This window comes from Microcaecilia unicolor, chromosome 5, assembly GCF_901765095.1.
Source record: "Microcaecilia unicolor chromosome 5, aMicUni1.1, whole genome shotgun sequence".
NCBI lineage: Eukaryota > Metazoa > Chordata > Amphibia > Gymnophiona > Siphonopidae > Microcaecilia > Microcaecilia unicolor.
In genome coordinates this window covers 98,734,157-98,761,170 of record NC_044035.1, presented here as the reverse complement: position 1 = coordinate 98,761,170, position 27,014 = coordinate 98,734,157, and positions in this window count along the sequence as shown.

Below are 27,014 nucleotides of genomic sequence, written 5' to 3'. Positions count from 1 at the left end.
GTGCAATTCTGGTTACCGCATCTCAAAAAAGATATAGTGAAATTAGAAAAGGTACAGAGAAAGGCAACAAAAATGATAAAGGGAATAGGATGACTTCCCTATGAGGAAAGGCTAAAGGGGCTAGGGCTCTTCAGCATGGAGAAGAGACGGCTGAGGGGAGATATGACAGAGGTCTATAAAATCAGGGCCTGCTTAACCATTGGATCAGGTGAGGCTCTGGCCCAGAGTGCTGGCATTTAAGGGTGCAAAAATACCAAGTCTCTGACCTCACCTGGTCTACCAGTTAAGCCTTTTCTCCCCCTCACCTCTCTCACTCCCACATGGTCCTATAAAGTTTGTTAGCTGGTGGTGCCCACAGCAGCAGCAGCATGATAGGCTGTCTTCGGCCAGCCCCTGGTCTTCCCTTTGCTGCATCCTCCCTCCTCTGATGCAATTTCATGTGGGCAAGACACAACAGAGGGAAGACCCAGGGGCTGGCTGAAGGCAGCCCGTCATGGTGCTGCTGGTGAATGGCATAAACTTGACAGGATTGTGGGGCAGTGAGAGAGGTGAAAGAGCAGTGCTGGTCCTATGGAGAGGAGGACAGAGGAGCTGGACTATGGGGAAGTGATGCTGAACCTGCAGGGGGTGCCAGAGGTGATGCAATGGCGGGGGGGGGGGGGGGGTGCCGTCCGTGCCGTCCGAGTAACTTAGTTCAAGGTGCCACTATCCCTTGAGCTGATCCTGTATAAAATACTGAGTGAAGTGGAATGGGTAGACGTGAATCACTTGTTTACTCTTTCCAAAAATACAAGGACTAGGGGGCATGCAATGAAACTACTAAGTACTAAATTTAAAACAAATAGAAGAAAACATTTCTTCACTCAATGTGTAATTAAACTCTGGAATTCACTGCCAGAGAATGTAATAAAAGCAGTTAGCTTAGCAGCGTTTAAAAAAGGTTTAGATAATTTCCAAAAAGAAAAGTCCATAAGCCATTATTAAGATGGACTCGGGAAAATCCACTTCTTATTTCTAGGATAAGCAGCATAAAATCTGTTTTACTGTTTTGGTTCCTTGCCAGGTACCTGTGACCTGGATTGGCCACTGTTGGAAACAGGGTACTAGGCATGATGGACCTTTGGTCTGTCCCAGTATGGCAACACTTATACTCTTATGTTATGTTCTTATGACTATTAAGACATATTTGAACAATGTCTATGCCTGATTTAAATCCTAACCTTTACAGCTGCTCCTTATAGCTTTACTTTTTTAACCATTTTCCTCATTCTGTTATAGTTGCCTTTTCAAAAGCGAAATGCTGGCACAGCAGATTTTTTTAGTATCTTCACTCCAGATATTATCTCAATTTTAACTGTGTATTGATTAATATTGCTACATGGCCCCAGCACTGTTACCTTTCACACCAAGTTCTGCATTCCACTAAGGACTAGATCTAAATAGTTCCTCTTCATATCTGTTCCTGAACCAGTTGCTCCATGAAGCAGTCATTTATTTCATCTAGGTACTTTTCCTTTTTAGCTTTTCCCACACCTGATATTTAAACGGTCAATAACGGGGTAAATGAAATCACCTACAGAGCAAAAAACACTTTCTACCAAAATAATTATAAAGAATTGTAGAGCTCAATGTATTATGATAACTTCAAACACAGTCCACAAAATATATAAAATAAGGAGGAGGGGGGGGGGGGGGTCCTCAGCATTCCAGTCCTGATACTATGGGGAGCATAACAGAACAGTTTTATTCATTTCATAACCCCCTCCTCCCCCCCCCCCCCCCAAAATGCAAAATTAAATTGAAACTACCACAGCTCCACTGCAACTACAAAATCATAGGTGCCCTTTTACTAATCTGTGTTAGTCACTAAGGGCCAGATTTTATATATGGAGCCTAAAATATCTGCGCGGAACTAAGCATATTCTATAAGATTTAAGTATGGTGTATAGAATATGATTAGTCGATACCGTGGAGGGGGCATAATCGAACGGCACCGGCCAAATAGATGGCTGGCCATCTATTTGGCTGGCGCCGCAAAGAGCAGTCCTGAACCGTATTATCGAAAAAGATGACCGGCCATCTTTCGTTTCGATAATATGGTTCGGGCCGGCCAAATGTCAGAGATGGCCGGGTTTGAGATGGCCGGCATCTGTTTTCACCGATAATGGAAACTAATGCCGGCGATCTCAAACCTGGCCAAATCCAAGACATTTGGTCATGGGAGGAGCTAGCATTTGTAGTGCACTGGTCCCCCTGACATGCCAGGACACCAACCGGGCACCCTAGGGGGCACTGCAGTGGACTTCAAAAATAGCTCCCAGGTGCATAGCTCCCTTACCATGGGTGCTGAGCCCCCCAAATCCTCCCCAAAACCCACTCCCCACAACTGTATACCACTACCATAGCCCTTAGGGATGAAGGGGAGCACCTACTTGTGGGTACAGTGGGTTTTGGGGGGTTTGGGAGGGCTTAACATTTACCAGCACAAGTGTAACAGGTAGGGGGGAATGGGCCTGGGTCCACCTGCCTGAAGTGCACTGCACCTACTAAATACTGCTCCAGGGACCTGCATACTGCTGTCAGGGAGCTGGGTATGACATTTCAGGCTGGCATAGAGGCTGGCAAAAAAATATTTCTTTTTTTGGGTGGGAGGGGGTTGGTGACCACTGGGGAAGTAAGGGGAGGTCATCCCCAATTCTCTCCGGTGGTCATTTGGTCAGTTGGGGCACCTTTTTGAAGCTTGGTCCTGGAAAAAAAAGGGACCAAGTGAAGCTGGCGAAATGCTCGTCAGCGCCGGCTTTCTTTTATCCATTATCGGGCGAGGCCGGCCATCTCGTGAGCATGCCCCCATCCCACCCCATCCCATCCCGCCTTCGCTACCCTACCGACACACCCCCTTGAAGTTTGGCTGGCTCCGTGATGGAGGGTAGGGGAGAGGAGAGTTGCTGGACATGGGTGGATGGAGGGGAGAGGAGGGTTGCTGGACATGGGTGGATGGAGGGGAGGGCAGGGGAGATGAGGGTTGCTGGAGCGTGCACTGTCCTGGACTTGAGTGGTGGCGGCAGCAGCAACAGGTGGGAGGACGCGGAGCCTGGCCCCGCCCCTCTCCCTTCTCCAGCACCCGGGCACCGAGACCGAGCGAGTGGCGGAGGAGAGAGCGGAGATCGAAGCTGCTGGCGACGATCAAACTGCTCAAGTACGTCCCAAAGCGACATAGCAGAGAGAAACCCTGCCGTTTGTACTGTTGGTCGGAGTGTACGTTCTGTCTTTTCTCTGGTGCAAAGTTCACTGGGCACTAGCATGGGTAAGGTGCTGTTTTGCTCGTAAGGAGAGAGGCAGGAACACAGGAAACGCCGGAAGAGAGATTTGTTGATCTGTCGAGAAACTCTTTGCATCCCGCTGCTGCCACTTTGTGGGAAGGGAGAGCTTATCTGCCGTGTGTTTACAGAGTCATTATCTTGTAATATTATCTTGCAGTCAGAGGTCACTGTCTCTGCCCGTGCTTCTGTGGCCAACAAATTAATACCGGGTGGAAGGGGGAACGGGAGGCACTAGGCAAGTATAATGGAGAGAGTGGGAAGATGGGGAGAGAAGGAGGGGACATGGAGAAGGGCTGGAGTCCTGGAGAAAGGGAGAAGCTGCTGAAAATGAGGAGAAAGTGGGGGGGGAGGATGAAAGAGGGAAGACGCTGGAAGGAAGGGTAGGGAGAGAAACTAACAGGAGGAGAAACATTGAAGGATGGGGAGAGAGAGGGGGGCATGATGAATGGAAAAGGGTAGAGAGAGACACTGGATGGAAAAGAGGATAGAGAGAAAGAGACACTGGATGGAAGGATCGGGAGAGAGGGGGGTAGACGTTGGATGGCAGAATCGAGAGAGGGGGTAGACGAATGGAAGGATATGGAGAGAAAGAGGGAAGAGGAAGACAGAAGGATGGGGAGATAAAGAGGGAAAACGGATGGAAGGATGAGGAGAGGGGGGTAGATGGGACAAGGGAGAGAAGAGAAATCACTGGACATGTAGGGGAGGGCAGGGGAGAGAGGAGATTTGCTAGATGGATGGATGGAAGGACCAGGGGAGAGAGAAGATTTGCTAGATATGGATGGAGGGCAGGGGAGGGAGGACTTCTTGAGATAATTTTCCAGTTCAATATTTTGCCTTCATATATTATGACAAAAGGAACTAGAAATCAAATCTGTTGTCATGTGTTTTTCATTTGTGATCAAGGTGCAGTATTCTGCTAGCGTGTACTATTTGCAGCCCTTTTGGTTTTGTTTTTTTCACTAGGTAGTGGATTGGTGTTTTACAGCCTGGTGCAATTACAGTGCTGCCTTTCCACGCATAAGATTGTAGCTCATCCTGCCCTTGGAATTAGTGCTGTTATGGTTTGGTAAGTTTCTGAGTGTGTTTTTGCACAAGTTTGTGTATAGTGTTTTGCAGTGGAGAGATTGTGTGTTGGCCGTACTAAGGTGACATCAACACTTTAAATTAATTTTAGTTTGTTGTCATAACATCAGACAAGGAGTGGCCTAGTGGTTAGCGTGGTGGACTTTGGTCCTGGGGAATTGGGTTCGATTCCCACTGCAGGCATAGGCAGCTCCTTGTGTCTCTGGGCAAGTCACTTAACCCTCCATTGCCCCAGGTACAAATAAGTACCTGTATTTAATATGTAAGCCACATTGAGCCTGCTATGAGTGGGAAAGCGCAGGGTACAAATATAACAAAACATAAAATAATATTTTGGAGGATCTGATGTTGAATTGTTAAAGATATTAATTGTGACTATTTTACTTTTATTTATTTATTTTTTCTGTGTGTTGTCAGACAATTATGGAGCCCTGCCCCTGGCATCACCCATAACCCCGCCCTCTTTAGCCTCCCCAAACAGTTGGGCCACCGACCGCCTATGCCATGTCCAGAGCTATGGGAAGTTACAGGAACGCCTCTAAGGGAAAATTACAGAATGTACATGAGGATGCAGTCACATGCTTCCGGCCCAAGTAAACAAACCACTGGCCAGGTGGCTCCTCTCTTGGGCTTTGAGCATATCCTGTTTCCCTCCTGCACAAACTGAATTGGTTAGAGACATGCCTTATCTTCCACATTCCAACTTATTTTTGTATTCATAAGGAAAGTTACTTTTGGTCAGAAAAACAAGATTTCAGAGGGTATTATCGGACAAAATGCAGGGTAGAAAAGCAATCCTTTAAGGTAACACTTAAACAATCATGTTTAAACAGAATTACTTCTAATACAGACCAGGGCCGTGCCGATGCGGTAAGTGGGGTAAGCGCCGCAGGGGGGCGCCCACCTCTGGAGGGCGCCGCTGCGGTGCTTACCCTCGCCCCGCGCCGCCGAGGACTTTAAATCTTTTACCTCGGTCGCAGCAGCGTCAGTGAAAGCACTGCCGACGTCTCCCTTCCCTTGCACTCATTGGTTCCCTCAGTGTCCCGCCTTCTTCTGATGACAGAAGAAGGCGGACACTGAGGGAACCAAGAGCGCGAAGGGAAGGGAGATATCAGCAGCGCTCCGCTTTCACTGACGCTGCTGCGACCAGAAGTAAAAGATTTAAAGGCCCCAGGGCGCGGAGGAAAGAGCAGAGAGGCATGGATGGGAGGGCAGAGAGACAGGCATGGATGGGAGGGCATGGATGGGAGGGCAGAGAGGCATGGATGGGAGGGCAGCAGCAGGGCCCAGGGAGAGGACAAATTGCTGGAAGGGGAGGGGAGAGAGGAGGATTGCTAGCTATGGATGCAGCAGGGAAGGGCAGAGAGGGACAGGGATGGACATGGGGGCCCAGGGAGAGGACAATTTGCTGGAAATGGAGGGGAGGGGAGAGAGGAGGCTTGCTGGCTATGGATGGAGGAGGGAAGGGCAGAGAGGGACAAGGATGGACGTGGATGGGAGGACAGGACCCAGGGAGAGAGAAGAAATTGCTGGAAATGGATATAGAGCAAGAAATGAAGAAGAAAGGAGGAAAGTAAAGAAATACATGGAAGGAAGCCCTGGAAATGGAGTTAAGAGGACAGATAGCAGCAGACTCAGATACTGGGCCAGCATGATCGGAAAAAGAAAGTCACAAGACAACAAAGGTAGAAAAAAATCATTTTATTTTCATTTTAGCGTTTGGAATATGTCCACTTTGAGAATTTGAGTGGAGGAGTGGCCTAGTGGTTAGGGTGGTGGACTTTGGTCCTGGGGAACTGAGGAACTGAGTTCAATCCCCACTTCAGGCACAGGCAGCTCCTTGTGATTCTGGGCAAGTCACTTAACCCTCTATTGCCCCATGTAAGCCGCATTGAGCCTGCCATGAGTGGGAAAGCGCGGGGTACAAATGTAACAAAACAATGTATAGCAATTTGTTTCTAAGAATATTGCTGACAATTCCTGTCAGTGTGGCAAGTGGTGAGCGATCATTTTCACCGGGGTGGGGGTGGGGGGTGTGTGTGATCATTTTCACGGGGGGGGGGGGGAGCACCAACTGATAGTCTGCAGGGGGGCGCCAGAGACCCTAGGCACGGCCCTGATACAGACCCCAAGTGGACTGTCGTTCAGACAGTGTTGAAAAACAATCTTTTAAAATTCTATTCCATTACACAGCCAGAGGTGTAGTTTGAGGTGGACATGAGTAGAGGGCAGTGTCTTCCCCAAATGTATGTTAATCAAATCAAATCAGTTCTTGTATACCACTAATATCCCCTTTCTACGGTTCAGTGCGGTTTACATTCTAGGTGAGACAAAAGCTGATAATGTTAGTGTGAGGTATGAGAAGATCTAGAGTCCATTGGTGTAATGCATGAGACAAAAAAACATTATAGGAAAGGATAATGGATGATACTAGGAGGTAGAAGTCAATGGATTGTTATGAAGCAGTCTTTGGGAAGAGAAAGGTTTTTAGTGCTGAATTGGTCCTCCTTCCCCCACAACTGATATGAGTTCCCTACCCTTTGTTCCCCTCCTCTCCTTGAAAGTAATTAGGCAAACTATGCTGATGGCATCAGCCCATTTCTTCTTGGGCCACCACAGCATTCACTGATACATTTGCACAACAGCAGGAAGGAGATTCTACAAGGTTTCCACAGCACTTAACTTGCAGCTGGCTGCAGCTCTTAACAGCTGTTCATCCCTGCTGTAGTATCTCAGTTCCCATAACAAGCAGCAGCCAATAAGCAGCTACCATGGCTCCTCTTGGGGTGGCATGATACTTAAGGGGGATGTTATCAACATGGGCTACTGTTAAGATGTGTTATTTTACTGTTAACCCCAGTTATTAGTAACTAGGTCTCATTGCATAAAATGGAATCTATGCTAAAATTGCACAAATTAGTAGTAAAATAAGACATCTGAACAGTAGCCCATATTGATAGCTATGCCCCTAAATGTTGAAATACATCCAAACTAGGAAATTTTCTGGCTTCATTTTTTTTTAGATTAATGACTTAAATAAGCTTTAAGCACTATTCTGTGTAATAATATGTCACGTAGAAAAGCCAGGTTCCCCTTTTTGCTAAGTAATCAGTTGAACTCTCTGCCATCCCCAAGTTGAAGCCTTTACTTTTCTGTAATCCTCCTTCAGCTTGAGTACCATTCTGTTTTCTATTTGATACTTATTTTTTTCATTTTCCTTTTTATGGTGTTGGATGTGCTTTGTACTTAGTTTTATTTTCCCATGCTTTTGTGTCTAAATGTCACCATAATTTTTCTGTCTTATATTATTGGAGATGTTATAACCATCAATCAGTCAAGCAGAAGACCAGGAAAGATTAGATACAATTTATCTGTATTGGTTGCTCATTGTAATGGCTCAACAGGCAACATGAACAGATAATCTGTTGTTTTGATGGAAGCTAATTGGTCTTGAGAGTGACAGCATTGAAATAGCTTTTGTGACACTGCTTTTTAAAATGATGGCCCATCCAGTTAGTTCTACTGAAAGGCATCTCTTCTATCAGGCGACTCAAAGATTTCACAATCCTGGTTATTTACTAACAGCATGTGCTAACACCATTATCTACTGAAGGACTCTGGTAGATAACATAGAAGATAATGGTGTTATTTTGTGCTGTTAGAAAATTACCCCTTTGTGAACAATGGAATTACTGGTTCTGTTATTTTACAGAAATAAAAAATTATTTGCAGACATCTGGTGTATTTAGTTATCATAAAACATAGCATGTTGTATTATGTAGAGTGACGGCATGTATAATAATCCAGCAGCAACACAAAGGTGGAAGATACCACACGCACAATGTCAACTGGAGCAAGGCAAAAGTTTATTGTCCAAAAACGCTGACATATATTTCTATATTTTTGGACAATAAACTTTTGCCTTGCTCCAGTTGATATTGAGGGGCATAATCGAATGAAAACGTCTATCTCCATGGGCGTTGATCTCTGAGAACGAGTCCGTGAAGGGGCGGACCGAACCGTATTTTCGAAAAAAAATAGACGTCCATGTTTTATTCAACAATGTGTGAGCTGGGAGTTTTTGTTTTTCAGTGATAATGGAAAATGAAAGCGCCTAGCTCAAAAATGAATAAATCCAAGGCATTTGTTCGTGGGAGGGGCCAGGATTCGTAGTGCACTGGTCCCCCTCACATGCCAGGACACCAACCGGGCACCCTAGGGAGCACTTTTACAAAAACAAAAAAAAAGGTAAAAGAGCTCCCAGGTGCATAGCACCCTTCCCTTGGGTGTTGAGCCCCCCAAATCCCCCTCAAAACCCACCACCCACAAGTCTACACCATTACTATAGCCCTAAGGGGTGAAGGGGGGCACCTACATGTGGGTACAGTGGGTTTGGGGGGCGGTGTGGAGGGCTCCCATTTACCAGCACGTGTAAAAGGTAGGGGGGGGGATGGGCCTGGGTCTACCTGCCTGACGTCCACTGCACCCCCTAATAACTGCTCCAGTGACCTGCATACTGCTGCCAGGGAGGTGGGTATGACATTTGAGGGTGAACATAAAAAGTTGTGAAACGGCATATTTTTGTGGTGGGAGGGAGTTTGTGACCACTGGGGGAGTCAGGGGAGGTCATCTCCAACTCCCTCCAGTGGTCATCTGGTCATTTAGGGCACTTTTTGGGGCCCTATTTGTGGAAAAACAGGGTCCAGGAAAAGTGCACTAAATTTTCGCTAAAAACGCATATTTTATTTCCATTATCGGCGAAAGGCGCCTATCTCTGATTGGCCGATAACCACGCCCCAGTTCCGCCTTCACCATGCCTTTGACACGCCCCCATCAACTTTGTCTGCATCCGCGACGGAGTGCAGTTGAAAACGTCCAAATTCTGCTTTCGATTATACCGCTTTATTCGTTTTTGTGAGATAAACGTCTATCTCCCGATTTGGGTCGCAATATAGGCGTTTTTCTTTTTCAATTATAAGCTGGAATGTGTGTATGGCATCTTCCACCTTTGTGTTCCTGCTGTGCAGCTTTGTGGAAGATTGTTTGCTGCTGTTTGGTCTGACTTGTGTAATACTTCCACAGCTGGTAAATTCAATAACTTTGTGAAAGGACCACCCTAGCTACTTATAAGTATATAAGTATTGCAATACTGGGACAGACCGAAGGTCCGTCAAACCCAGCATCTTGTTTCCAACAGTGACCAATCCAGTGATAACAGTTTTGTTAACATATTAATCTTTTTAACATATCAGTATATAGGTGCTTTAAAGGAGTCTGCAGACTTACACTTAAAAGTTGCTGCAGTTTGTTTAGTTTCATTTCCACAGCTGTTAGATGGAATAAAATTAAAACTTAAAGGAGAAGGAAGAAACCCTCACTTGCAACAAAGGCAATGGGACAAAAAAATTGAGCACAGCGGAAGGAGGATGTCAAGAAGTCTTTAATATAACTGCTAAAAAAAATGACCCGACACGGCCGTGTTTCGGCTCCAAGGCCTGCATCAGGGGTCTATTAAATCTACATAGAAAACAAAATAACTAATTACATTAAAAGTAATGCAGTCAGACAAAAGTGACATATATAAAATAGTAACATATATAAAATTGCCTTGTGCAATAATCACATTCATATATATATATACAGAAATTTAAAAAGTATAAAAAATTCAAAGGTAAAAGATGAGTCATGGCTTGTACATTAAGTATTAGAGGTAATCAGATGATAAACAATCCAATATGTTTAAAATCGGAACAAAGTGTGCGAACTAAAAATGAGTGAAAAATGCTATCAATAATGTGTTCACACAGACCTAATAATAAATATCTGTAAATGTATGTGAAACAAGATTTTTACCTCTTGTGTTTGGCTGATGGCTTAGTCAAGAGAAGTATAGCTGTTAGGCTTCTGAAGAATAGAAAAATAGGGTTAAGGCATTTAAAAGTATATATCTAGACAAACCTGAATGTATCAAACTTAACATGCAGTGAAACTGTAATGGTTGATGCCAATGTTTTGAAAGGATGAAAAAATGAAAAACAATGAGTCTGTAAATAAAACACTAAAACGCTGAAAAGTATGGCTGATAATAATTCGAATGGTAAATAAAGAGAAAAAGAAAAAAGAAGAAACAGTGGTGACAATCTACCAGATCAGAAATATGTGACGGACTTCAAGTCACATTAGAATGCTGCGGAGACATATGTACTAGAATAGATATGGATGTATAATGCAGCATCTATGGTAAGGATTCAGAAAGAGGAAAAGTAATTGGCACCAAAAAACCTCAAACGGAACAGCGTGCAGGCGGATAGACTAGTGAAAATGACTATGAAGTACATAATGCGTATAGCTATAAAAATAAAAAAAATTAAAAATTTTAAAAAATTGTCTAATTGGAAGAGAGAAAAACTTACCCTTGAACTGAGAAAATCCAGTGCTGCTGTACACCGTGACAGTAGAACGCATATATGACGTCAACAATGTAAACAGAGAGGATTCGTGAGTGGGACAAATTTAAAGCACTAATATTCAGGAAGTGATGTTTGAATGAATATTTGTAAACTGTAACTTAGAGATTTCCACTTTGTGTTTTTATTAAAAAATGCAGTTGGAGAGGACAAATATTGCTATCTTTTAGGAATCATATTGGAAATTGCATCTATTGTAAAAACTAAATTTCTGTATTTTACTGATGATTGTGGTGGTATGGTGACGCACATATGTCACGTGTCTAATGTTATTGAATATGTCACATGTGAACTGTCAATACATCAATTTAAAAGAAGTAAATTTGAACCAATCATCTTTGAAGTTGCATAGCTTTATAGAGTGTCACTGGGGTTAGGTTTTATTATCGTGTATCAAATAAAACGTGAATAAATGTATGGACTTAATCGCGACTGCATAGGTGTATGTTGGGTAATACGAGTGAAACTCATGAAATGTAATATACTGGATTGTAGAGATGAGCCATATAAAATATTTGTTGGAAATAATAGCTAATGCCTATTTTCCTTCCATAATAATAAGAATCAGCCGTCTTTTTTACTCACTTTTTGACCTGTTGGCAGTTGGCTCAACTGTGCTTCAAACACCGGATATCTAGGACATCGCGGTATTTATATCCTTTAGATTGTACTGTAGACCAATCAGAACATCACAATGTCATTTCAAATGTATTGGTTCTGATTTGCATCAATCTTCATCATTACTTATTGTCATAAATCTTTCTTTTCTTTCAGAACATGTCTTTTATACAGTTAAATCTTTGGAATGATGTTCAATTAACACTGTTTTTATTCTTATCTATTTACAAAGCAGCAATTTTAGCAATTTTAATACATTCTGACCATTCATGAATTTAATGAAACTGTATGAACATTTCAATGATTGTTCAAATGATGTTAACATCAACGGATCTGCTGTTTAAATATCTGATTGGTTTGATCATTCTCATTTAAACTTAATATCAAAAATCATGATGGAACTACATTCAATTAGATCACAATCCCATATTATTTCATTTTTTTTACAATTTTTTTTATCAAATGCTCACTCAACTACTAGCACGATCTTGTGACCTATTATTTAGTTACTCTTTTGGTATTGATTGAATTGTGATGTAGATGATCAATAAATGAAAAAACCAAACAGTACTAAAAAAAAATGTCCTCCACTCAATGTTGTTATTTAAATCCGATGGTTCTAGCATATTTAACCAATGTATCCCTCTTTGTTCAGATTGTAACAAACATTTTGCAGAGTCACCACCTCTGATGTTAGATTTAATCACATCAATTATGAAATATTTAAGCTGTTCAAATTTGTGATTGAATTTTACGCAGTGATTGACTAATGGAGCCTCCATTTTGTTTCTTTTCACATTGCTCCGATGTTCATTGAGTCTAGTTTTAAACCTTCTTGTAGTTTTCCCTACATACAGTTTATTGCATGGACAGGAAATAACATAAACCGCATAAGTACTATTACAATTACTGAAATTCTTTAGATAATATCTTTTATTATCATATGGATTTTTAAATGATTTTAGTTGCAAGGTGACATCACAATTTTTGCAGTTTCCACATTTAAAATGTCCATGTACAGCGCTGGTGGATTTCATTGCAGTGGGTCCTAGATAAGATGGACTTAGGATTTCTTTAAGATTCCTTCCTCTAGAATATGATATTCTTAAAGACATATTGTTGAACATGGGATGTAATTTCATTATGTGCCATTGGTTTTTAATAATGTTTGCAATTTTTGTGCTGACATTATTGTATTTACTAATGAAAGTTAAAGTATTTTCAGGATACTTTTTGTTTTCTGACTTTTTTTAATAGCCAGCTCCTATCGTTGAACTTTGCACGTTTGTATGCCTTCTTGAGTAAGTTATCGTTGTATCCACGTGTCTTTAAATCACTCATTAGATTTTTTGATTGTTTTTTGAAATCTTCTTTTTTACTACATATTCTTCAAAAACATAAAAATTGTGAATATGGTAATGCATCCTTACAGTGTTTTGGGTGACAACTATTAGAATGCAAAAAGGTATTTTTATTGGTAGTTTTCTGATGCGCTTTCATGACAAAAACCTTGTCATTTTGTATGATGTAAACGTCCAAAAAGGTAATTTCTTTAACGGAAAAATTACATGTAAACTGTATTGCAGGATTACAAGAATTAACCCAAGATACGAAAGAGTTCAATTCTGGAATGTCTCCTTTCCATAGTAAAAATACATCATCGATGTATCTGTGCCAAGAGTGAATACGTTCTGCAAATGGTGAATTAAAGATCCATTGCCTCTCAAAATCATTCATAAAAAGGCAAGCTATGGAAGTGGCAAATGTAGCACCCATTGCCACAACCGAAACACTGCAAGAAAAAAAGAGAAAATTAAAAAATTAAAAATTAAAAACAGATAGTATATTTGTCCCAGAATTTTACTGGACTCTTCATTACAGTTTGGACTACCAAAGATTTAGAGTCTCAGTTCGCTTCTTCTGACCTGGATTGACCACTGTTAGAAATAAGCTACTGAGCTTGATGGACCTTTGGTCTGTCCCAGTATGGCGATGCTTATGTTCTATTTAGGGGCTTAGCCAGACACCTAAGTTTGGGTGGACCTGGGCTTAAGGTGGGTGGGCAGAACACCGCCCCACCTCTGCCCAACAGATGACTCAGTCTCTCTCTCCTGTCCACTCACATACCATATGGTCTCTCAAACCTCCCTTCCCCCCGTGTACCTTTTAAATAGCAGATCTTTGCTGGCAGTGAGCGGCAACTGATACACACTGCTCGTGCCAGCCCCACAGCCTTCCTTCTGTCGTACTCACTACTGGTACATACTGCTCATGCTGGCTCCACAACCTTCCCTCTGGTACAACTTCCCATTTCCGCAGAGGCGAGAGTACATCAGAGAGAAAGTTGTGAGGCCGGTGTGAGCAGTGTGTATCAATCATTGCTAGGTACTAGTAAAGACCTGCTATTTAAAAGGTACGTGGGAATAGGAGCCAACTCTTGGGTGCTGTGGGTGCTGGAGCACTCTCAATATTGAGAAACTTCCTTGTATGTGTCCAAGGAAGAGTTATTTCCACTGGGCATAGCACCCCTAATAATTTTGAAAAGTTGGTTCCTATGCGCGGGATGGAGAGTTGTTGGGAGTTTTCGGTGGCGGGGCTTGGGGATCCCTGCCAGCCACATCATAAGTGTGCTCCTACTGGGTGTGCCCGAGCCCAAAGTGGGTGGGCCTGGGCCAACCTGGGCCCACTCGTGGCTATGCCACTTGTTCTATTATATTAAGAAGCAAGAAGAAAGAATGCCAAAGGTGAGAGGCGTAGAACTGAGAAGACATAAAATGTAACCAAAAAAGACAACAGCAGGACAGATGTTACTTAGGAAACAACACACACACCTTTTCATCTATTACATGCAAATGGACTATATGCAAAGCACAGAAAGGAAACAATGTCATATAACATACATGTGTGCAATAGAAAGGGACAGAAACTGAACCAAAGAACATATATAAAGACAGGGGAGGAGATCAGATACTGTGCCAGCCTGCCAGATGGAAACAGAAATCACATGAAAAAACTGACTCTATGATGTACAATAAAAAAAACATGCAGGGAAAACATACACCATCAGAACGTTTTGGACTGAGCACATGACCTTTCAGTAGTACATTCGTGTGCAGTATTTTTCTGTCTCCAGAAGGCTTATCAAAGAGGTTGATTTTCAAAATGAGAGACTCCTGCCCAAGTAAATCACACTGAACAGGTCAGGATTGGATATTCAGTGGCAGTTACCCAGACAGTGCTACTGAACATCTGCTCTGACCGTTTTGGACTCTCTTGTCAGTGTAAGGTGGTCTTAGGGTGGAGTCCGGGCAGAACTAGAAGTTATGTAGGTGCCAGTGGTTTTTAGCGTCTTAACTATATAGGTGAGGTACTAAATATTGGCTGTACCTGGATATTCATTGTCAGTACCCATGTCTAATTTACCAGGGATGCCCAATGGTAGAGGCTGCCTGCTGTCGAACTTCAAGTGCTCTCTAATCCTTGGCTTCCTCTTCTCCATCTACGCTGTCTGGCAAAAATCTGTCTCGCTTCTTCTTCTCTCCCCCCCCCCCCCCCCCAAGTCCAGTGTCTCGCTCTTGCCCCCTCCCCCCACTCATGTTCCTCCAAAATTACGCTGGCAGCAGTGGTAACATAAACGCATTGCCTCCGGCCAGTCCCGCCAGGGCCTTTCTTCTGTCATGTCTTGTCTCCTTTGATGTAACTTCTTGTGGGCAGGACGCAGCAGAGGAAAGGCTCCTTCACGCCTGCCTTCTGGTACCCAGAGGTTAGGTTGCTTCTTTGAACTCCTAGACCAGGAATAGCCTTCCCATATGATACAAATCATTCTGAAAAATATTTAAAAACTGGCGATTCGTTAGTGGACTGAACCCACCAAGTGCAAAATATTAGTTTAGAAAAAAGATTTACTTACACATTACAATCATTTGCAAAGCATGCAGACCCTACCCTTCTCAATCAGATAAATAGGAAATAAGATATTCAAGACTGAACTCAATGAATCATCTGCAGGGATGCAGGTGGGTAGTTTCAGGGGATGGCAGAATTGCTGGCACCAGCTACCATGCTTGTTCTTAATTTGACAATGAACATTTCAAAAAGGATTTAGAAAGAAAACAAGAAGAGTGGAGGCAGTAACTCTGTGGTCTCTAGTTGTATTCAGTTGTTTGTAGATGGCGTGGTTACCTTGATGAGTACTAACATGCTGTAGGTCCATATGCAGAACACTAATAGGAGGAAATATACCAGGCATTCTAGCTTACAAGGCACAATGGGTCCAATATAATAAGACTGCGTTAAAAATCTGCTTTAAATTTTAATGCAGAATTTAAGATTCTTTAACTTCTGTATATATTCTTATACTTTACTTTGGATGCAATAAAATAAGATGCATAATGTACAACAGTTAAATTCATTGCAAAATAAAAAGCTGCATTAAAATGCAGTAAAGTTAACTTTAGCAAGGCAAAATGCATTCATATCTCTCCCACCAGCACCCTCTTTGTCTCATCTCTGCCCATTTACTTCCTCACTTTCCACATCTTTCCTGACTGTGCTTTGCTTTTTCCTATCAGCTCTCACACTGATGGCAGAATTCCTTAACAAATAAAAAATATAAGTTGCGACATAACACTTCATGTGACTCCTCTTTTGCAATAAATGTGATCATCTGTTCCTTTGGCCAGTTAAGAATAGTCAATAAACACAGGACTCAGATACATACCAGATCAGAGTTCTCACCGATGGTCTTTCAATGTTTAGAGGCAGCCCATTCTTTTAGTTATTTAGTTATTTATTTGTTTATTTATTTGTTTGTTTCATTTGTATCCCACATTTTCCCACCTATTTGCAGGCTCAATGTGGCTTACATTATGCCGTAATGGCGATCGCCAATTCCGGAATGAGAAATACAAAGTGGTATTGCATTAAAGTTCAAAGTGACAGAGTAAATTAAGCAGTCAAGTATAGAAAGTTCATTTCCGGAATGAGAAATAAAGTGGTATTGCGTTAAAGTTCATTAGTGACAAAGTAAATGAAGCAGTCAAGTGTAGAGAGTTCAGTTTTGTCCAGTTCTGGTATAAGTTTTGTTGTCTGGTATTTAGGATGGATCATTGTGGTGTGCCTTTTTGAACAGGTTGGTTTTTAGTGATTTTTGGAAGTTTGTTACGTCATGCATTGTTTTTATGACGTTTGGTAGTGCATTCCATAGTTGCGTTCTTATGTAGGAGAAGCTGGATGCATGTGTTGATTTATATTTTAGTCCTTTGCAGCTGGGGTAGTGGAGATTCAGGAATCTGCAATGGTTTGTCATAGGGAGAAGAAGAAAACTGAAAAAAATCCCATGTAGAACGTAGTGAAACCAATGACAGTGGAAGGTGGAGATGTCTTGAGAAACACCAGGTACGCAGGATGATCATAAATTGCTAAAACACTTTGGACCCTGTTTACTAAGCCACGCTATCATTTTTAGCGTGTGCTAAAAATTGCTAATGCTAGAGACGTCCGTAGGAATATATATATATATATTTAGCATGCACTAAAAACGCTAGCGCACCTTAGTAAACAGAGCCCTTTATTCGGCATGGCACCATTGAAACACGGTGCCGTGTCGGGTGTTGCGTGTCATTGCAAGTATAACAAATAAAGGGGGCCTTTTACCAAACTGTGGGAAAAAGGGTCCTGCACTAGCAGCGGGAGCTGTTTTTCCTGTGCGCCAGGGCCCTTTTTACCACAGCAAGTAAAAAACCCCCAGCACACATGGCTATGTGGCAGGGAACCCTTACCACCACCCACTGAGGTGGCGATAAGAGCTCCCGCGCTAACCTGGCAGTAACCAGGCAGAGCGCCGGGTTATCGCTGTGAAAGCCATTTCTGGGAGGTTTCTTTTTCCCCCAGAAATGGCATGCGCTCCGGGTGGGACTACCGCAGGCAGCCACATTGGGCCGGTGGTTGTCCTGGAAGAGCGAGCGGTAAGTCTGCATTTTGGCTTACCATTGCTCTGTTAAAGGGCCCCAAAATGTTTTAGCAATTTATGATCATGATTTGTCATAGAACACATTCCTACAATGTTTGTGAGTGACAGGGTCAATCGAATGTCCCTCTGAGAGCAAAATTGGATATTTGAGTTACAATCTATGAAACCAAGGGATCTGAGTGTTTTTTATAGAACGGATTGCTTCATTTAAATCTATACTAAATATAGTGTGGGGGTTTTTTACGATAAATTTTGTTCTGCTTAGTATGACTGATGTTATTTTTTAGCATTACAGTGTGGATGTTCCTGCCAAGTCCACCATGTATTGAAGTTTAAGTAGATGCCGTGTGGACATCAACAGACACCATGTTTTTCTTTCCACTGCATAACAGAAAGCTGTTCCTGATGAAGGGATTCCGAAACAGAGTGCCCTGTTAGACTGCAACATAACAGCAGTGCAAATAAGTGACATCCTAGTATTAAACATGTGATAGAGATTGTCATTGCTATATTTGGGAAATTTCAGAAGTTTTGGCGTTTCATTTGTTATTACAATTATTTTCAAAGGACAGAGGGAGTATTTACAGATGACTTTTTGATATGGCACTTAAGGATTAATATTTTTATTTGTGTTTATGTTCACATTTATAAATTATTTTATGAGGAAAATCTATGATGGCCACTGTAGCTGTAAATAATTGGCGAAATATATGGTATTTGTATTATTTTGAGCTCCATGGACTGTGGTATCAGCCTCATTACTGAGATACTCCCCCTTCACTTTAATTAATTTTTCCAAAAAAATTTTGGAGTCTCACTAGGGATAGCTTTTTTTTCATAGTATTCGAATTAATGTTTCAACTTATGCACATAACCTTTGCTTGTGTGTGCAAGTTGAAAACTGTAAAGAAAGTCTGAGCCTTTTCAACTTATTTTACAATGAAAAGAGAAACATTCATGGCTGAAAAGTATTTTCTGGTCTAATCACATGTTGATATGCAGTTTCTTTCAAAAACGTTTCACAATATGGCACTTGTTTACTGAAGTACAGTAAGATTTTGCACTTTGCATTATGTCCAAAACTGAATGCATGGGCATGCTTAACCTGTGCAATAAATGCAGGAGGTGTGTCCAGCATCTACCCTGCATTTAATGTACAGGGTAGACAAAGGGCACGGCACCAAGTTCTATGCAGTGGCAGATAGCACAGGATCACCCACGCTATCTGCCACTGCATACAATGCGGTGAAGGCCCAGACCATAATATGATATGTTCAAGCAAACTATGGCATTGCACCACCACCCCCTGACCACATACCCCCAATTCGATTTCCCCCACTATCAGTTTCCCCAGTAGCTGATTCCAAAATTCCCTGAGGTCTGATGCCTCGCCCACACCCCTTCCCAATCTGATCCCCCTCCCAAAAAATCAGAGCCACCACCCCTAACAATCAAAGCCAGCTCCATGACAATCCAAGTCAGCAACCTGATAGCCAAAGACCCCCCCCCCTTGACATTCAGGCCTCCCAACAAAGACCCCATCCCTGATATTCAGACCCCACTCCCTTGAAAGAACAAGCTGGCCCACTATTCAGCCCCCCCCCCAACCTACCCAGGGTTCAACAGTGTTCAGGTCAGCTCTTATGGGTGGCAGTGATCCCCTTTCTGCTGCCACCCAGGTTGGCGCTTATTTCCAAAATGGTACCTCATCCGCCTAATGGTAGTCTTACAGTGTAGCGGGTCATCTCTAGTGTTAGTACTGCATGGGGGACAGTAGCAGGGGCTGGCTTTTTCTGTCAGGGAATGGGGTCTCAATGTCAAGGGGTGGGGTCTCAATGTCTTGGGTGAGGCCTTTGCTGGGGGGGGGGGGATTACTTGGATTGTCAGGGGGCAGCCAGGTCTGTTTGTCAGAAAACTGGCTTTGAGTGTCAGAGGGCCGGCTACGATTGTCAGGGGGGTTGGCTTTAATTGCCAGGGGGATGAGATTAGGGGAAGTCTGATCTGCCAAGAAGGGGCTTTGTGAGAATCATGAGGGGTGTTTGGGAGGAGGGATTGACTAGCAGGGGGTGAATATATATCAGGGGAAGACTGGATTGGGGGGCATGTGTCAGGGGTGGGTCTGCATCCTCGCGGCACATTACATGTCTGCGACAGTACTACTGGATTGCTGGAAGTGGTGTTGCAGCTACCGCCTCCTCTTGTTGTGGTAGTAAGTGCAGCTGCACTATTGGCAATCATGATAGGTAGCGTGCAGTATCGACCTGCATGCCCAGATCATGTCTAGTTCCCATGTCTTCCGGCGTTAAACAACTGGCATGAGATGTTTACTGCACTGGCTTCTTTTTACATATGGTAGGTGTTAAGTGTGGTTCAGTGCTAATGTCCACCATGTAGTAAAACCTGCACTTTAGTAAACAATGCCCCTATAGTCCTTTCCTTACACTTTATTAGTTGCAGCTACGATGGTACCTGTTGTGATCAATCCATTTTAAGTAAACAAAGACATTTATTATATTTGTAACTGGCTTTTTCATCCTTCAAATTGACAGTTAAATAGCTTCCATCTCAACTGCCACTGAAAGATGAAAATACTGGCAGACGGGAATGAAAATTATAGACTACAAAGTTGATCATTAGTCGAAGCAGTCTGGATTCCGTTCACAGGACTTCTTTTAGCACAAATCAAGTGTTGCTCTGTCATGGTCAGTGACAGTGATTTCTTATACTTTCTAACAGCAGTGAGGCATCGAGGGATGAAGATGGAGCACCTCAGAAGCTAATTAAACAAGGCAACTTACAAGAAAGTACATGCATTGCTAAATAGAATGAAGTGCTGGAAGTGTCAAATTGATCTATCTTGTCCTCATTGCTTTACACCCTTTACTGTACCAGGTTGAACATTAACAGTCCAAGTTTGCTGATTTTCACCAATATCCTGGCACATGCAGAGAGGTAACTGAAAAGGACCTGCTATTTTTTTTTAATGTAGTTCCTTGATGCATTATCTGAAAAAGGCATCAATCTTCAACCAATTTAAAAAAAAAAAAAGGGGGTGCAAGACATTTAAGCATTTAAAGGGAAAAAGTGCACTGTATGCCTTTCCACATCTATGCAGATCTTTCCTCGTTGCTGTGTTTGTTTGCAAAAGAGGACATTTCTTGAAAGGACATTTTTTTTTCAAGAAAATGAAAGAGTACTGCAGTAATAATACTTTTTGCATTGCAATTTCCTAGACTTGAGTCAGTGATTTTTTTTTTCACAGACATCTACTGTTAGTTTGAAGGCAAAATGTTTGTCAGAATACCTGGCAAATCTGCAAGGGTAAAAAGGAATTAATGAGTTAAATATATTGTCCATTGATTAATTTGACCTGGAGTAAATTATTTATATTAATATTCATGATGTTTTTAAAATAAATAACCACTGAAAGTCCTAGTCCAGTTACTTGGTTGATGTTATAAAGCCATACAGTTTCACCAACAATTTAGTGACTAGCATATAAAAATGAGAACATTTATTCTATTCCAAAGAAAAGAAGGAATCTCATAGTACTAACATGATATTTTTGCTGATATTAGAACATAAGAGTTGGTCTACTGGGTTAGAGCAAGTGTCCATCTAGCCTAATATCCTGTTTCCAACAGTGGCCAGACCAGGTCACAAGTACTTGGCAGGATTCTAAAAAGTTGCACGATTCCATACTATATACCACCAGAGATGATCAGTAGTTTTCCCCCAGGTCTACCTTAATAACGGTTTATGGATTTTTCCTCCAGGAATTTGTTCAAACCTTTTTTAAACCCAGCTACATTAACTGCTTTTTACTACTTGCTCCAGCAAAGAATTCCAGAGCTTAACTATAATCTGAGAGAAAAAATATTTTCTCCTGTTTTTTAAATGTGCCACCATGTAACTTCAAGGAGTGTCCCCTTGTCTTTGTACTTTTTGAAAGCGTCAATAAATGATTCGCATTTACCCATTCCAGCCCATTCAGGATTTTATGAACCTCAATCATATCTCCCTTCAGTCATCTCTTCTCCAAGCTGAGGAGCATTAGCCTAAATTTTCTCTTACTGTGATCCTAAGCTGACTTTTGAAGATAATGCAGACCTATCTTTTCCCGGTTAGCTATGTAGGTAGCAGAACCGGATATCAGCTGCACCTGCATAACTTCTGGGTTTGCCAAAGACCTTACACGTTCCAGCATTGAATTTCTGTATCTAATTTAGTAGGTTGCAGTCAGTGCTTTAAAAAAATGCTCACCGCTGCTGGCTGAATATTAGCCTGAAAGGGAGCTGAGAATCAAATGCCTCTTATCCCTCCGATCCCCTTGTCACTTGGGCAATTGACTTCACCTTCCGTTGCCTCTGGTATACTGGGATTGTAAGTCTCCTTGGCAGGGAGATAACTGCAGCAACTGAATTGTAAGTCACCTTGAACTTGGATTTACAAACACAAGTAATTAAATATAACATCCAAAGTAAAACAGTCTTTTTTGTGAGCAATCAGGTCGTAATGACAAATTTGGTAAACTCGGTGATATGTATTTATAATAATGTTATTAAAGGTAGGTATCTCAGCATAGCCTACCTAAAAAAAATAAAAATTCCTTATACTGATATATGGTTCCCAACCCCTACTTTCACATGGGATAATTAATCCCTTTTCCCCTGACAAACTACATTTTTGGAAGTTCCAATAGTCTAAGCTCCTTCTGTAAACAAAAAGGTTGATTTCTACAATGGAACTCTGTTACAGATTCTGAATGTGATTAATAGAGTAGATATTTAATTGAAAGAGAGACTATGAGTAGTTTGTCTCCATGACAGTGCCACCATTTCAACAGACATCTTGAAATCAGTGGACTGGGAGTACTGATGGATTGCTGACCAATGCTGGTCCAGAAGCCACTTAATCCTCCTTGCTGCATTTAGAATGCATGTAGCATTCTACATCTGGGCAACGTATTTCAACATAGCTGACTTATAAAGCACACCTCGAACATTGTGTTCAATTCTGGTCGCCGTATCTCAAAAAAGATATAGTGGAATTAGAAAAGGTCCAGAGAAGGGTGACGAAAATGATAAAGGGGATGGGACAACTTCCCTATGAGGAAAGGCTAAAGCGAATAGGGCTCTTCAGCTTGGTGAAAAGGTGACTGAGGGGAGATATGATAGAGGTCTATAAAATAATGAGTGGAGTTGACCGGGTAGATGTGAAGCGTCTGTTCACGCTTTCCAAAAATACTAGGACTAGGGGGTATGCGATGAAGCTACAATGTAGTAAATTTAAAACGAATTGGAGAAAATGTTTCTTCACTCAACGTGTAATTAAACTCTGGAATTCGTTGCCAGAGAATGTGGTAAAGGCGGTTAACTTAGCGGTGTAAAAAAGGTTTGGATGGCTTCCTAAAGGAAAAGTCCATAGACTGTTATTAAATGGACTTGGGAAAAATCCACTATTTCTGGGATAAGCAGTATAAAATGTTTTGTACTTTGTTGGGATCTTGCCAGGTATTTGTGATCTGGATTGGCCACTGTTGGAAACAGGATGCTGGGCTTGATGGACCTTTAGTCATTCCCAGTATGGCAATACTTATGTACTTATATTAGACCAGATGTAAGTATTGATTCTTCCTCTAAAAATACTTTTTAAAAGACTTCCACAAGAACTTGTCCAAACCTCTTTTGAGCCCTGCTATTATAGTCAGCTAGATCACATCCTCTGGCAACAGATTCTACAAAATAAATTGCACTGTGTGAAAAATTACCTTCTATAATTTGTTTTCTATCTACTGGAGCAGTGTAGCCATGGGTGGGCCCAGGCCCACCCAGCTGGGCATCTCTCTCCCCTCCCCCACAGGTGATCGGGACTCCACTCCCCCAACTACCCCATACCTTTGAAAGCCTTCAGTATATCACCAGCAGTGAGCAGTGGCTCAAACCCACTGCTCACGCATCGCAGGCCCAAGCCTCCCTCTGACCTGTTGCCACCTATATGGAAACAGGAAGATGTGTCAGAGGGAGGCTCAGGGCCGACACGAGCAGTGGGCATGAGTCGCTGCTTACTGCCGAAAAAGAACTGAAGGCTTTCAAAGGTATGGGGGAGGGGGGGTTGAGGGAGTGGAGTTGAAAGACCCAATTGGGGAAGAGGAGGGAGATATGTCAGATGGGGGGTGGGGGGCTCATGCCCACCCAAAATTGTATGTCTGGCTACGCCTCTGATCTGTTGTTCATTAGTTTCATGGCGTGTTCTCTTGTTTTAGCGTTGTTTGAAACCCTAGAACGCATATTGGGGGCCTTTTAGGCCCCCATGCTTACATTTTTGCTATTATCTGCAAAATTACTTTAGTTAGAATTTTGAAACTCAAGGTATTACTCAAATATGTCATTGTTGATAATATCCAGTTGTTCATATAATTTATTTTCATAGGCATTATGGTGTAACAATGCTTGTTTGGTGAAAACTACATCTGTACGAATTGGGGGCCTTTTAGGCCCCCGCTGTTTTTATCATGTTCTCAGAAGTGTTTGTGTCTCAAGTTACTTTATTTGTACTCAGTAATGCTGGTGGAGGGGCCAGGGTGTGGATAATAACATGTGAGGATGTCATGTGATTTTTGGAGGGAGTGATAAGACCATGACATCACCTCAGGTCCTCTGAACACTGAGGACAGTATACACTGTGAGCTAATTGCTGAAGGACCTGTGATAAGATAAGCTGTTGAGAGGAAATCTGTTTCATTTTCTAACATCTAGTCAGCAATGGCACAGTCTTCCTCCAAGTGTCTGACTGACCAAGAGATTGAAGCGATTATGTTTCAAAGCGATGATGAAAGTGAACTATCTTTGTCTGATGAAGAATATCTGCCACCAGCTAATCAAACATCCTCATCCAGTGATTCTTCTGATGATGAAGAAGTGAATCTAGTGGATCCTCAAGAAGTGATAAGTAGAACATCCAAAACGAATGTTTTTTGGGACAGTAATCCTACATTAGTCGGACGTACTCCAATACACAATATTGTGAGACAGGCTCAAGGAGCTGTGGGAAGTCCCAGTTACTTTACCCCTAAAGATGTATTCTGTACTTATTTTTCTGACAATATTGCAGAAGAGGTCCTATTATGTTCAAACCTAGAAGGAAGACGTATCGCTTCAGCAAAAAATAAGTCCTGGAAAAATATCTCAAAAGAGGAACTTTATGCATATATTGGACTTTTCCTGCTGGCAGGGAGTCAAAAATCGTATGATGTCCCAATACGAGAATTATTTCTGGACCCACTTTCTGATCCACACTATAAGGCGACAATGTCAGTGGGCAGATATGAGGAAATTAGAAGGATCATTCGCTTTGATGATAAGCGAACTCGTGCAGCGAGGTTTGAAACAGACAAATTAGCCCCTATCAGTTATATCTGGAACATATTTATCAAAAATTGCACAAAACTTTACAATCCTAGTACTAATGTTACTGTAGATGAGCAACTTGTACCGTTCAGAGGACGCTGCAAATTCATACAATACATGCCCAGCAAGCCAGCCAAGTACGGTATAAAAATCTTCTGGATGTGTGATTCTGCAAATTATTATGGCATAAATGGCGTAATCTACTGTGGCAAAGAGGTTGGTGCACCAGTACAGAAGGATCTGGGGTCTGAAATAGTCAAAACTCTTGCTGTTCCAATATTCAATTCAGGTAGAAACATCACCATGGACAATTATTTCACCAATGTTGAACTAGGCAATTTTCTGCTTGCAAAAGCTATTACACTTGTTGGTACTATAAAGCAAAACAGACGAGAAATTCCAGCAGCACTCAAACACAATCGTCAGCGAGCACTTTATGAGAGTGTCTTTGGATTCAATAACAAAGCGACTTTGGTATCTTACAAGGCAAAGAAGGAGAAATCTGTAATTTTACTCAGTACCATGCATCACGATTGCAGTGTTGACAGCAATAACCAAAAATTGAAACCAGAAATCATCCTGCATTACAATGCAACAAAAGGAGGTGTAGATAAAATGGATGAGATGGTGGGAGAATATTCGTGTAAGAGGCAAACAAAACGATGGCCTGTAGTACTATTTTCAAATATGCTTGATGTAGCAGCCCTAAATTCATTCATTATTTATACAGAAAATCATCCTGAATTTCATGCACAGAGGAAGGACAGGAGACGCTTATTCTTGAAGGACCTTTGTCATGAACTTGTAATACCTCACATGATAGAGCGAAGCGACTTGAAATGCTTGCCAAAGAAAACTAAAGAAGCAATGAAACGGTGTGGCGTACAGTTTCAGATTACTCCAGAGCCAGGAGAAAGAAAACGAAAGCGTTGTTTCATGTGTCCAAGAAACATAGAGAGGAAAACTGAGCGATGTTGTTCCACTTGTAAGGAAACTGTTTGCAAAGAACACTCTTCTGAAAAATAACATGTCAGAATTGTTTGGAAGACTAATATAATAGAAAAGAAAGTTAGAATAAAAATGTAGCTGCAGCTAGTTTGCTATAGATTTCTATGCATTTTTGTGTGTTTTCATGTCTTTGCGTGAAATTTGGGAAAAAAAAGATTTTTTGGTGTTTTCTGTGAAAAATTATAATTAAAATGTTGTCCACTATTCATATTTTATTGAGCAATTTTGAAATAAACTTGTGAAAGTTATTTAAGTGTGTTTTTCTACATTATGTGCATGGGGGCCTAAAAGGCCCCCATGACGTTAATATGTATATTTTTAACGTCATGCGTTCTAGGGACAACTGTTCCCTATTTAACCATTCACTCCTCTCATGATTTTATATATATTTATCATAATCTAACCTCTGTGCATCTTTGAGGTCTTTAAGATTCTTTCAATCACAGAAACATAGAAACAGAGAAAAATGAAGGTAGATAAATACTATCCAGCTTTTTTTTGAAAGAGATTGCCGGCCATCTTCCAACACAAATCGGGAGATGGCCGGCCATCTCCTTAACCCAGCCAAATCGGTATAATCGAAAGCCGATTTTGGCCGGCGCCAACTGCTTTCCGTCACGGATCCGGCGAAACTTCAAGGGGGAATTTTGGCAGGGTACAGAAGGCAGGATGGGGGTGGGATAGGGGCGTGGTTACAAGATGGCCGGTTTCGCCTGATAATGGAAAAAATATGGCCGGCTCTGATGAGCATTTTGCCAGCTTCAATTGGTCCATTTATTTTTACGACCAAGCCTCAAAAAAGTGCCCCAGTTGACGAGATGATCACCGGAGGGAATCGGGGATCACCTCCCCTTACTCCCCCAGTGGTCACCAACCCCTTCCCACCCAAAAAAAATTTTTAACACATTTTTTTACCAGCCTCTATGCCAGCCTCAAATGTCATACCCAGCTCCCTGACAGCAGTATGCAGGTACCTGGAGCAGTTTTTTGTGGGTGCAGTGCACTTCAGGCAGGTGGACCCAGGCCCATCCCCCCCTACCTGTTACACTTGTGGTGGTAAATGTGAGCCCTCCAAATCCCCCCAAAACCCACTGTACCCACATATAGGTGCCCCCTTCACCCCTTAGGGCTATGG